This window comes from Saccostrea echinata, unplaced genomic scaffold, assembly GCF_033153115.1.
Source record: "Saccostrea echinata isolate AGI-Se365-2 ecotype Australia unplaced genomic scaffold, CSIRO_AGI_Sech_v1 ptg000010l, whole genome shotgun sequence".
Taxonomy (NCBI): Eukaryota; Metazoa; Mollusca; class Bivalvia; order Ostreida; family Ostreidae; genus Saccostrea; species Saccostrea echinata.
Window position 1 is genome coordinate 40,001 of NW_026889759.1, and position 13,233 is coordinate 53,233.

Here is a 13,233-nt window from a genome sequence, read left to right on the forward strand (position 1 = left end):
ACTGCAGTTCTAATGCATCATAGGCTCTGAATGATTAATTCAATGCATTCCAAATATAGACAAACTCAAATAATTTTTTAAACCGACAATCTGCATTTGCATTATACACCAATCGTGTTTCTCAGTCTATTCAATACTGATCACTACATTCCATAACAAACAAAAGAACACGTGTTTTTATTCCTATTTATTCCTAAACAATTAATTTACTACTTCCATTTTCATCGGAATGCGTGGTCTAGTGGTTAGCGCGCCTGCCTTACAAACCAAAGGTTTTGAGTTCAATCCCCGCTGGAAGAACTTTTTTTTTTCTTCTTTTTTTTTTGACAAAAGAATCAAGAAAACGGAAGACCTGTTATTGCCTAGGCAATAAGTATCTAGTATTCTTAATATTATTGTATAGACGAAATTTTGTAAACTTAAGGACGTTGTCCGCTCCATTTCTTTAGAACAGCTTAACATATGAAAGTTAACTCTGTCAGATATCATAGATAATGACTTGTAGATGTCACCATGAACATTTTTTCCGTCGTCAATACTTCCGGTCGTCACAGAAAGTGGATTAAAAAGTCGATTTTTTCAATTTCTTCGTCTTTCTAACTTCTTTTTTATGTAATATTCATAGGGTACGTAAAGTCCCCTCTTTGAAGCTTTTACGTATTACCAGTTTCTTGATAGGATTAAGAAGGAATTTAATATCTTTAAATATCTTAGAATTTCCGAAAACGTAGGACCAACGCTTCTGAAACACTACAAAATATTGATTTTTTTCCCCGTATATATAGTTTGCGGGGACTGCTCAGTGCTTATTCACGTAGGAGGAGGTGTAGAGGTAACACCTACCTGGTGATTGGGATAGGCCAGAAAAACCTACCTGTTGCCATGGAAACGAATTTATGTTAAATAAAAATGGTTGTATATGATATATATCATGTGTGTGCATTTTATTTGCCCCTCTTTTATTTTGTCAACTGTAGAAGACATTGTCATCTTTACAGACCCCCCCCCCCCCCTTCTCTTTTATTGTAATGAATACAAATTTCACTTTTATGTTTTGGATTCTTAATGAAATGACCTTGACCTTCATATCACAAGCAACTCTTCTTGAATTTTACAAAATGATAATGCTTAATTCTTTGTACAAAATAAAGGTAATATACATGTTTATGTTCAAGACCCCCCCCCCCCCCCCCACTCGAAGCAGCCAGGTGGAATAGGCAGATATAAAATATACAACTTATAAGGAACTTCTTAAGAGGTTCATTAATAAAATTCAGTTCCCCTGATGTGGTTTGATATTTTGATACCATTCATTCTTCTTCTGTTTTGTCTATAGAATTTATAATTATTTTATTTAGAATTTATTTATCTTTAGAAAGTAGTGATTGTCAACTGCATTCATTAGCCGTTTTCTTGTATATCTATTACTTGCATATTAATAATTTCATTAAATAATATTTTAAAGTATTAAAACTTCATTTCTATTAAATGTCATTAATTTGTAAATCCTTGGATCCGCTCCTGCAGCGCGCGAAAGCCTAATCACTACTGTAAACAAATTATTCATCACGCCGAAAATGTTCATGATTCCGCTAAACTAAGAAAGTTTACACATAGTTTATCATCTCATAAACAACCATCAGCCCTGTCCAATGCAGAAATGCTCGAATTGAAGGGGAAAATTCAGGAATTGTTTTGCGTCAGCCATCTTTTGACGTGAATCTTATACGGCATTCTGTTATTAAGGTCTTCCGTTTCAGACGGTAGAACTTATAGTGATTCTACTGTTTTTTCTTTTTATTAAGGTCTTCCGTTTCAGACGGAAGACCTTACAGTGATTCTACTGTTTCTTCTTTTTAAGGTCTTCCGTTTCAGACGGAAGACCTTATAGTGATTCTACTGTTTCTTTTTATTATTATTTTTTTTTCCCCTTTTCTTGTCGGAGCGTTTTCTCAGAGATGGCTGGACGGATTTTCTTGAAATTTTCAGGGATGATAGAGAATGAAAATACCCCTAGGCGTTTTTTTCATTTTTTCAAAATTCACTTCCGGTCGTCAGATATGTCCGATTTCCGTTTTTTTCAAAAATATTTTGTCCCAGTCATATCTCAGAAAAGGTAAGAGATTAAGACACCAAACCTATACGGTTAATAGATCTTGAGGAGTAGGCAAAACCATTTGGGTTAAGAGCGTCAGCCGTCACTTCCGGTCGTCACAGGAAGTGATCAAAGAAATCGAAATTTTCAACTTTTCTTTTTTGATTTTTTTCTTTCATTACATTGTTGCATCTTATTTGTAGATTCGAAATATGTTAGTCTTACCGGAACCAAAAACGTCAACTTCCGGCTATAAGTGAAAAACTGCATAATTTGAGTATTTTACTTTCCCATAAATATTTTTTATACATAATGTATTTGAACTGATTTTTGAATATGTTATCAAGACTGCAAATGTCTAGAGTAACGTCAAATATCTTTGTAAAATTCACTTCCGGTCGCGCGTTTAAATGTCCGCAAAATGAGAACTTGTCCGAGTGAGATCTCAGAAACGGTAAGAGATTTAGACACCAAACTGATAAGAGTATTAAACCTTGAGAAGTAGACAAAACAATTTGGCTTAAGAGCGTCAGTCGTCACTTCCGGTCGTCACAGGAAGTGACCAAAGAAATAGAAAATTTCAAATTTTCTCTTTTGAAATAAGACTTGCATCATATAATTGTATCTTTTTCACAGTTACGAGATGTCTTGGTTCCACCGGAAACAAAAAACGACAACTTCCGGTTTTAAGAGAAAAACTACATAATAGGGGTTTTGAATTTTCCCCAACATATCGCTTATAGATAGAGTTCTTTAAATGATTTTTATATATGTTATTGAGACTGCAGTTGTCTAGATTGACATGAAATATCTTAATAAAATTCACTTCCGGTCGCGTGTTTTCTTGTCCACAAAATGAAAAGTTATTTCAGCGAGATCTCGGAAACGGCATGAAAGTAAAACACCAAACTTGTAGGAGTAATAAAACTTGGTGAGAAGGCAAAACACATAGGGTTAAAAGCGTCAGCCGTCATTTCCGGTCATCACAGGAAGTGATCAAAGAAATCGAAAATTTCAACTTTTCTTTTTAAAATTAAAATTTTCATCACTTTATTGCTTCCCTTTCGCTGTTTTAAAATATGTTAAATTCCACCGGAAAAAAACTTTAAACTTCCGGTTTTAAAAGATAAACTACGTTATTTCGTGGTTTAGCTTTCTCATAAATATCACTTATAGATAAGTAATTGAAATGTTTTTTTGTTTTTTTTTTTACATATGCTGTAGATACTGCAAAAGTCAAGAGAAAATTCAGAGATTTTTATTCAGTTCACTTCCGGTCGTGTGTTTTCTTGTCCTCAAAATTAGAATTTGTTCTCACAATTGTTCGGCAACAGTAAAAGACTGAACTCTAAAACTTTCAGGACTTATAGTCAGTCATCAGTTCATTTGCTTGGTGTAAAAATCGTGTGTCGTCATTACTTCCGGTCGTGAGAGGAAACGAAGCAAAAAAGTATTTTTTAAGTTATTTTGTTTCTACATAAGTTTTAGGCTAATACCGACGTTGGAAAAGACATGTTCATGCAAACAGGAAGTCGTATAACGGAAGACCTTCTCATTACTAGTAATGAGTTTCTAGTTATTATTATTATTTTTTTTCCCCTTTTCTTTTCGGGGCGATTTCTCAGAGATGGCTGGACGGATTTTCTTGAAATTTTCAGAGATGATAGAGAATGAAAATACCCTTAGGCTTTTTTTCTTTTTTTCAAAATTCACTTCCGGTCGTCAGATATGTCCGATTTCCGTTTTTTTCAAAAATATTTTGTCCCAGTCATATCTCAGAAACGGTAAGAGATTAAGACACCAAACTTATATGGTTAATAGATCTTGAGGAGTAGGCAAAACCATTTGGGTTAAGAGCGTCAGCCGTTACTTCAGGTCGTCACAGGAAGTGATAATAGAAATCGAAAATTTTAACTTTTCTTTTTTGAATCTGTTTTTGCATCACGTTATTGCATTTCATTTGTAGTTTCGAAATATGTTGGACTCACCGGAAGCAAAAACGTCAACTTCCGGCTATAAGCGAAAAACTGCATAATTTGAGTATTTTACTTTCCCATAAATATTTTTTATAGGTAATGTATTTGAACTGATTTTTTTAGATGTTATCAAGACTGAAAATGTCTAGAGTAAAGTCAAATATCTTTGTAAAATTCACTTCCGGTCGCGCGTTTAAATGTCCGCAAAATGAGAACTTGTCCGAGTGAGATCTCAGAAACTGTAAGAGATTTAAACACCAAACTTACAGGACTATTAGACCTTGAGGAGTAGACAAAACCATTTGGGTTAAGAGCGTCATTCGTTACTTCCGGTCGTCACAGGAAGTGATCAAAGAAATCGAAATTATCAACTTTTCTTTTTTGATCTTTTTCTTTCATCACATTATTGCATCTAAATTGTAGGTTCGAAATATGTTGTCCCACCGGAAACAAAAACGACAACGACGAAGTGATCAAAGAAATCAAAAATTTCAACTTTCTCTTTTGGAATAAGACTTGCATCTTATAATTGTATCTTTTTCACAGTTACGATATGTGTTGGTCCCACCGGAAACAAAAAACGACAACTATCGGTTATAAGAGAAAAACTACATAATAGGGGTTTTGAATTTTCCCCAACATATCGCTTATAGATAGAGTTCTTTAAATGATTTTTATATATGTTATTGAGACTGCAGATGTCTAGAGTGACGTGAAAGATCATAGTAAAATTCACTTCCGGCCCCGTGTTTTCTTGTCCTCAAAATGAAAAGTTATTTCAGCGAGATCTCGGAAACGGCATGAAAGTAAGACACCAAACTAATATGAGTAATAAAACTTGGTGAGAAGGCAAAGCATATAGGGTAAAATGCGTCAGCCGTCACTTCCGGTCATCACAAGAAGTGAGCGAAGAAATCGAAAATTTCAACTTTTCTTTTCAAAATTAAAACAATTGTTCGGCAACAGTAAAAGACTGAAGTCTAAAACATTCAGGACTTATAGTCAGTCATCAGTTCATTTGCTTGGTGTAAAAATAGTGTGTCGTCATTACTTCCGGTCGTGACAGGAAACGAAGCAAAACAGTATTTTTTTAAGTTATTTTGTTTCTACATAAGTTTTAGGCTAATACCGACGTTGGAAAAGACATGTTGATGCAAAGAGGAAGTAGTATAACGGAAGACCTTCTCATTACTAGTAATGAGTTTCTAGTATTCTTAATATTATTGTATAGACGAAATTTTGTAAAGAACTTTGTCCGCTCCATTTCTCCAGAACAGCTTAAGATATGAAAGTTAACTCTGTCAAATATCATAGATAATGACTTGTAGATGTCACCATGAACATTTTTTCCGTCGTCAATACTTCCGGTCGTCACAGAAAGTGGATTAAAAAGTCGATTTTTTCAATTTCTTCGTCTTTCTACCTTCTTTTTTCTGTAATATTCACAGGGTATGTAAAGGCCCCTCTTTGAAGATTTTACGTATTGCCAGTTTCTTGATTTGATTAAGAAGGAATTAAATATCTTAGAATTTCTGAAAACGTAGGACCAACGTTTCTTAAACACTACAAAATATTGATTTTTTTGTCGTATATATAGTATACGGGGACTGCTCAAGGCTCATTCGCTAAGGATGAAGTGTAGAGGTAACACTTCTCTGGTGATTGAGATAGGCCAGAAAAATCTTCCTGTTGCCATGGAAACATGTTTATATTAAATAAAAATGGTAGAATATGATATATATTATGTGTGAGCATTTTATTCACCCCTCTTTTATTTTGTCAACTGTAGAAGACATTGTCATCTTTACAGACCCCCCCCCCCCCCCCCCTCTTCTCTTTTATTGTAATGAATGCAAATGTCGCTTTTATGTTTTGGATTATAAATAGAATGACCTTGACCTTCATATCACAAGCAACTCTTCTTGAAGTTTTCAAATTGATAAGGCTTAATTCTTTCTACAAAATAATTGTAATTTACATATTTATGTTCTAGACCCCCCCCACCCCCAATCGAAGCAGCCAGGTGGAATAGGCTTATATAAAATATACAACTTATAAGGAACTTCTTAAGAGTGTCATTAATAAAATTCAGTTCCCCTGATGTGATTTGATATTTTGCTACCATTCATTCTTCTTCTGTTTCGTCTAAAGAATTTATAATTATTTTATTTAGAATTAATTTATCTTTAGAAAGTAGCGATTGTCAGCTGCATTCCTTAGCATTTTCTTGTATATCTATTACTTGCATATTAATAATTTCATTAAATAACATATATAAGTATTAGAACTTCATTTCCATCGTTTTTATTAAATTCGTAAATCCTTGGATCCGCTCCTGCAGGTGCGCGAAAGCCTCATCACTACTGTAAACAAATTATTCATCACGCCGAAAATGTTCATGATTCCGCTAAACTAAGAAAGTTTACACATAGTTTATCATCTCATAAACAAACATCACCCTCTCCAATACAGAAATGCTCGAATTGAAGGGGAAAATTCAGGAATTGTTTTGCGTCAGCCATGTTTTGACGTGAACCTTACACGCCATTCTCTTATTAAGGTCTTCCGTTTCAGACGGAAGACCTTATAGTGATTCTACTGTTTCTTCTTTTTCTTTTTATTAAGGTCTTCCGTTCCAGACGGAAGACCTTATAGTGATTGTACTGTTTATTAAGGTCTTCCGTTCCAGACGGAAGACCTTATAGTGATTGTACTGTTTATTATTATTATTATTATTATTATTATTATTTTTTTCCCCTTTTTTTGTCGGCAGGATTTCTCAGAGATGACTGGATGGATTTTCCTGAAATTTTCAGGGTTGATAGAGAATGAAAATACCCCGAGGCGTTTTTTTCATTTTGTCAAAATTCACTTCCGGTCGTCAGATATGTCCGATTTCCGTTTTTTTCAAAAATATTTTTTCCGAGTGAGATCTCAGAAACGGTAAGAGATTAAGACACCAAACTTATACGAGTAATAGATCATGAGGAGTAGGCGAGCCCATTTGGGTTAAGCGTGTCAGCCGTCACTTCCGGTCGTCACAGGAAGTGATCAAAGAAATCGAAAATTTCAACTTTTCTTTTTTGAATTTTTTTTTGCATCACATTATTGCATCTTATGTGTAGTTTCGAAATATGTCAGTCCCACCGGAAACAAAAACGACAACTTCCGGTTATAAGAGGAAAACTACATAATTTGAGTCATTTACTTTCCCTTAAATATCTTTTGTAGATAAAGTATTTGAAAAGATTTTTAGATATGTTATTCAGACTGCAGATGTCTAGAGTAACGTCAAAAATCTTAGTAAAATTCACTTCCGGTCGCGTGTTTTTCCTGTCCTCAAAATGAAAAGTTATCTGAGCGAGATCTCGGAAACAGCATGAGACTAAGACACCAAACTTAAATAAGTAATAGACCTTGAAGAGTAGGCAAAACACATAGGGTTAGACGCGTCAGCCGTCACTTCCGGTCGTCACAGGAAGTGATCAAAAAATCGAAAATTTCAACTTTTCTTTATAAAATTAAAACTTGCATCACTTTGTTGCATCTCTTTCGTGTTTTGAAATATGTTAGATTCCACCGGAAACAAAAACTGCAAACTTCCGGTTTAAAGAGATAAACTACGTTATTTCGATGTTTAGCTTTCTCATAAATATCACTTAAAGATAAGTATTTGAAATGTTTTTTTTATACATATGCTGTAGATATAACAAATGTCATGAGAAAATTCAGAGATTTTTATTCAATTCACTTCCGGTCGTGTGTTTTCCTGTCCCAAAATTAGAATGTGTTCTCACAATTGCTCGGTAAGAGTAAAAGACTGAAGTCTAAAACTTTCAGGACTTATAGTCAGTCATCAGTTCATTTGCATCGTGTAAAAATCGTCTGTCGTCATTACTTCCGGTCGTGACAGGAAATGAAGAAAAAAGTAATTTTTTAAGTTATTTTGTTTCTACATCAGTTTTAGGCTTATACCGACGTTGGAAAAGACATGTTTATGCAAACAGGAAGTAGTATAACGGAAGACCTTCTCATTACTAGTAATGAGTTTCTAGTTATTATTATTATTATTATTATTATTTTCCCCCTTTTTTTGTCGGCAGGATTTCTCAGAGATGACTGGATGGATTTTCCTGAAATTTTCAGGGTTGATAGAGAATGAAAATACCCCGAGGCGTTTTTTTCATTTTGTCAAAATTCACTTCCGGTCGTCAGATATGTCCGATTTCCGTTTTTTTCAAAAATATTTTTTCCGAGTGAGATCTCAGAAACGGTAAGAGATTAAGACACCAAACTTATACGAGTAATAGATCATGAGGAGTAGGCGAGCCCATTTGGGTTAAGCGTGTCAGCCGTCACTTCCGGTCGTCACAGGAAGTGATCAAAGAAATCGAAAATTTCAACTTTTCTTTTTTGAATTTTTTTTTGCATCACATTATTGCATCTTATGTGTAGTTTCGAAATATGTCAGTCCCACCGGAAACAAAAACGACAACTTCCGGTTATAAGAGGAAAACTACATAATTTGAGTCATTTACTTTCCCTTAAATATCTTTTGTAGATAAAGTATTTGAAAAGATTTCTAGATATGTTATTCAGACTTCAAATATCTAGAGTAACGTCAAATATCTTAGTAAAATTCACTTCCGGTCGTGTGTTTTTCCTTTCCTCAAAATGAAAAGTTATCCGAGCAAGATCTCGGAAACGGCATGAGATTAAGACACCAAACTTAAAGGAGTAATAAACCTTGAGGAGTAGGCAAAACACATAGGGTTAAACGCGTCAGCCGTCACTTCCGGTCGTCACAGGAAGTGATAAAAAAAATCGAAAATTTCAACTTTTCCTTTTAAAATCAAATCTTGCATCACTTTATTGCATCTCTTTCGTTGTTTTGAAACATGTTAGATTCCACCGGAAACAAAAACTCTTAACCTCCGGTTTCAAGAGATAAACTACGTTATTTCGATGTTTAACTTTCTCATAAATATCACTTACAGATGAATATTTGATTTTTTTTTTTTTTACATATGTTGTAGATACTTCAAATGTCAAGAGAAAATTCAGAGATTTTTATTCAATTCACTTCCGGTCGTGTGTTTTCCTGTCCCCAAAATTAGAATGTGTTCTCACAATTGCTCGGCAACAGTAAAAGACTGAAGTCTAAAACTTTCAGGACATATAGTCAGTCATCAGTTCATATACATCGTGTAAAAATCGTGTGTCGTCATTACTTCCGGTCGTGTCAGGAAACGAAGGAAAAAAGTAATTTTTTTTTAGTTATTTTGTTTCTACATCAGTTTTAGGCTAATACCGACGTTGGAAAAGACATGTTCTTGCAAACAGGAAATAGTATAACGGAAGACCTTCTCATTACTAGTAATGAGTTTCTAGTATTCTTAATATTATTGTATAGACGAAATTTTGTAAAGAACTTTGTCCGCTCCATTTCTCCAGAACAGCTTAAGATATGAAAGTTAACTCTATCAAATATCATAGATAATGACTTGTAGATGTCACCATGAATATTCTTTCCGTCGTCAATACTTCCGGTCGTCACAGAAAGTGGATTTAAAAGTCGATTTTTTCAATTTCATCGTCTTTCTAACTTCTTTTTTCTGTAATATTCACAGGGTATGTAAAGGCCCCTCTTTGAAGATTTTACGTATTGCCAGTTTCTTGATTTGATTAAGAAGGAATTAAATATCTTTAAATATCTTAGAATTTCTGAAAACGTAGGACCAACGTTTCTTAAACACTACAAAATATTGATTTTTTTGTCGTATATATAGTTTACGGGGACTGGTCCGGGCTCATTCTCTTAGGATGAAGTGTAGAGGTAACACTTTTCTGGTGAGTGAGATAGGCCAGAAAAATCTTCCTGTTGCCATGGAAACAAGTTTACATTAAATAAAAATGGTTGAATATGATATATATCATGTGTGCGCATTTTATTCACCCCTCTTTTATTTTGTCAACTGTAGAAGTCATTGTCATCTTTACAGACCCCCCCCCCCTCCCCCTTCTCTTTTATTGTAATGAATGCAAATGTCGCTTTTATGTTTTGGATTATAAATAAAATGACCTTGACCTTCATATCACAAGCAACTCTTCTTGAAGTTTTCAAAATGATAAGGCTTAATTCTTTCTACAAAATAATGGTAATTTACATGTTTATGTTCAAGACCCCCCCCCCCCCCCACTCGAAGCAGCCAGGTGGAATAGGCAGATATAAAATATACAACTATTAAGGAACTTCTTAAGAGTGTCATTAATAAAATTCAGTTCCCCTGATGTGATTTGATATTTTGCTACCATTCATTCTTCTTCTGTTTCGTCTAAAGAATTTATAATTATTTTATTTAGAATTAATTTATCTTTAGAAAGTACCGATTGTCAGCTGCATTCCTTAGCATTTTCTTGTATATCTATTACTTGCATATTAATAATTTCATTAAATAATATATATAAGTATTAGAACTTCATTTCCATTGTTTTTATTAAATTCGTAAATCCTTGGATCCGCTCCTGCAGGTGCGCGAAAGCCTCATCACTACTGTAAACAAATTATTCATCACGCCGAAAATGTTCATGATTCCGCTAAACTAAGAAAGTTTACACATAGTTTATCATCTCATAAACAAACATCACCCTATCCAATACAGAAATGCTCCAATTGAAGGGGAAAATTCAGGAATTGTTTTGCGTCAGCCATGTTTTGACGTGAACCTTACACGCCATTCTCTTATTAGGTCTTCCGTTTTCAACGGAAGACCTATAGTGATTCTACTGTTTCTTATTATTATTAATCTTATTCTTATTTTTTTGACTTTCTAATTTTGTGCACGCGATTTCTCGAAGACTATTGGATGGATTTGCATGAAATTTTCAGGAAAAGTGTGCTGTAACATGAACTTGATCTATCTGAGAGATTTTTTGGAAATTCACTTCCGGTGCCAAGTTACAGACCATTTTCTGATTTCAAAATGACATTTTGTCCGCGGATAATCTCAAGAACGACAAGAGATATCAATGTGAAACTTTCAGGGATTATAGTTCGTGATAGGTATTAGCCAGGTCGCTACTTTTTGTTCGTCGTCGGCACTTCCGGTCGCTTACGGAAGTGATAAAAGAAATCGTAAAATTTCAACTTTCCTTTTTTAAATCAATACTTACATCACATTATTGCATCTCTTTTGTAGTTTCGAAATATGTTGGTCCCACCGGAAACAAAAACGTCAACTTCCCGTTATAAGAGAAAAACTACATAATTTGAGTATTTTTATTTCCCATTAATATCTTTTTTAGATAAAGTATTTGAAATGAATTTTAAATATGTTATTCAGACTAAAAATGTCTAGAGTAGCGTCAAATATCTTTGTAAAATTCACTTCCGGTCGAGTGTTTTCCTGTCCTCAAAATGAGAAGTTGTGTGAGCTACATCTCGGAAACGGTAAGAGATTATGACACCAAACTTTTATGAGCAACAGACCTTAAGATGTAAGCAAAATCATTTGGGTTCAGAGCGTCAGTCGTCACTTCCGGTCGTCACAGGAAGTGATCAAAGAAAACGAAAATTTCAACTTTTCTTTTTTAAATTAAAAATTGCATCACTTTATTGCATCTTTTTCGGAGATTCGAAAGATGTTCGTCCCACCGGAAACAAATACGAGAACTTCCGGTTAGAAGAGAAAAATTAAATAATTTGAGTTTTTTAATTTCCCGTAATTATTCTTTATAGATAAAGTATTTGAAATGAATTTTAAATGTGCTATTCAGAGTGCAAATGTCTAGAGTAACCTTAAATATTTTTTCAAAAATTCACTTCCGGTCGCGTGTTTTCCTGTCCTCAAAATGAGAAGTTGTCTGAGCGAGATCTCAAAAACAGGTAAAAGATTAAAACACCAAAATTTTAAGAGTAATGGACGTAGAGTGGTAGGTGAAAACATTTGGGTTAAACGCGTCAGTCGTCACTTCCGCTTGTCACAGGAAGTGATCAAAGAAATCAAAAATTTTAACTTTTCTTTTTTAAATTAAAACTTACATGACTTTATTGCATCTCTTTTGCTGTTTTGAAATATGTTAGATTCCACCGGAAACAAAAACGTCAACTTCCGGTTTTAGGAGATAAACTACGTTACTCTTATATTTAACTTTCTCATAAATATCGCTTATCGATGAAGTACTTGAAATGATTTTATGCATGTTGTAGATACTGCAAATGTCTAGAGAACAGTCAGAGATTTTTATAAAATTCACTTCCGGTTGTGCGTTTACCTGTTCTCAAAATTAGAATTTAGACCCACAATATTGTTCGGCAACATAAAACGACTGAGGACTAAAACTTTCAGGAATGATATTCAGTCATCAGTTTATTTGAATCATGAGAAAATCTTGCATCGCCGTTACTTCCGGTCGTGAAAGGAAGTGATGTAAAAAAGTGAATGGTTAATGGTTAGCACGTTGGATTTTCACGCTGACGATTCGTGTTAAATCTCCAGAGTGTCTGAATTTCTTTTATCACTTTTTCAGCTTGAATTTTCGTTTTAATTTTCAGAATCGGACGGAAGACCTCTCATTGCTCGCAATGAGTTTCTAGTTATTATTATTATTCTTATTTTTTCCCCCAAAATTTTGTGCAGGCGATTTCTCGAAAACTATTCAGTGGTTTTAAATGAAACTTTCAGGAATTATGCGTCGTCTAATGAACTTTGTTGATCAGGAGGAAAATTTTGAAAACTTGCTTCCGGTGCCAAGTTATTGACAGTTTTCTGATTTTAAAATGAAATTTTGTCCTCCCTTTTTTTCAAAAATGGGTTAAGATATGAACTGGAGACTTGTTAGAGATGTGAGATTATGATTTCTAGATGAGGGGAATTACCCTTTCGTTCGTCGTCAGTACTTCCGGTCGTTACCGGATGCGAATTTAAAGAAGTAGAATTTTGAAACGTTTTTCTATATTTTTCTTTTATATTAGTAGGGTTAATAGAGGCTCTCCTGAAAATTCTTAATATATAATTTATTTTAGAATTGATCAGTCCAAACTCTAGATATTCGCATTTCTAAATTTGAAGCGGTAGTCCAAAATGGCGGCTGTCTCTGTAAACTCCAATGAGCAGGTCGGAGTTTACGGAGTCAGCTGAGCGTTTGTTTGAATGAAACTAC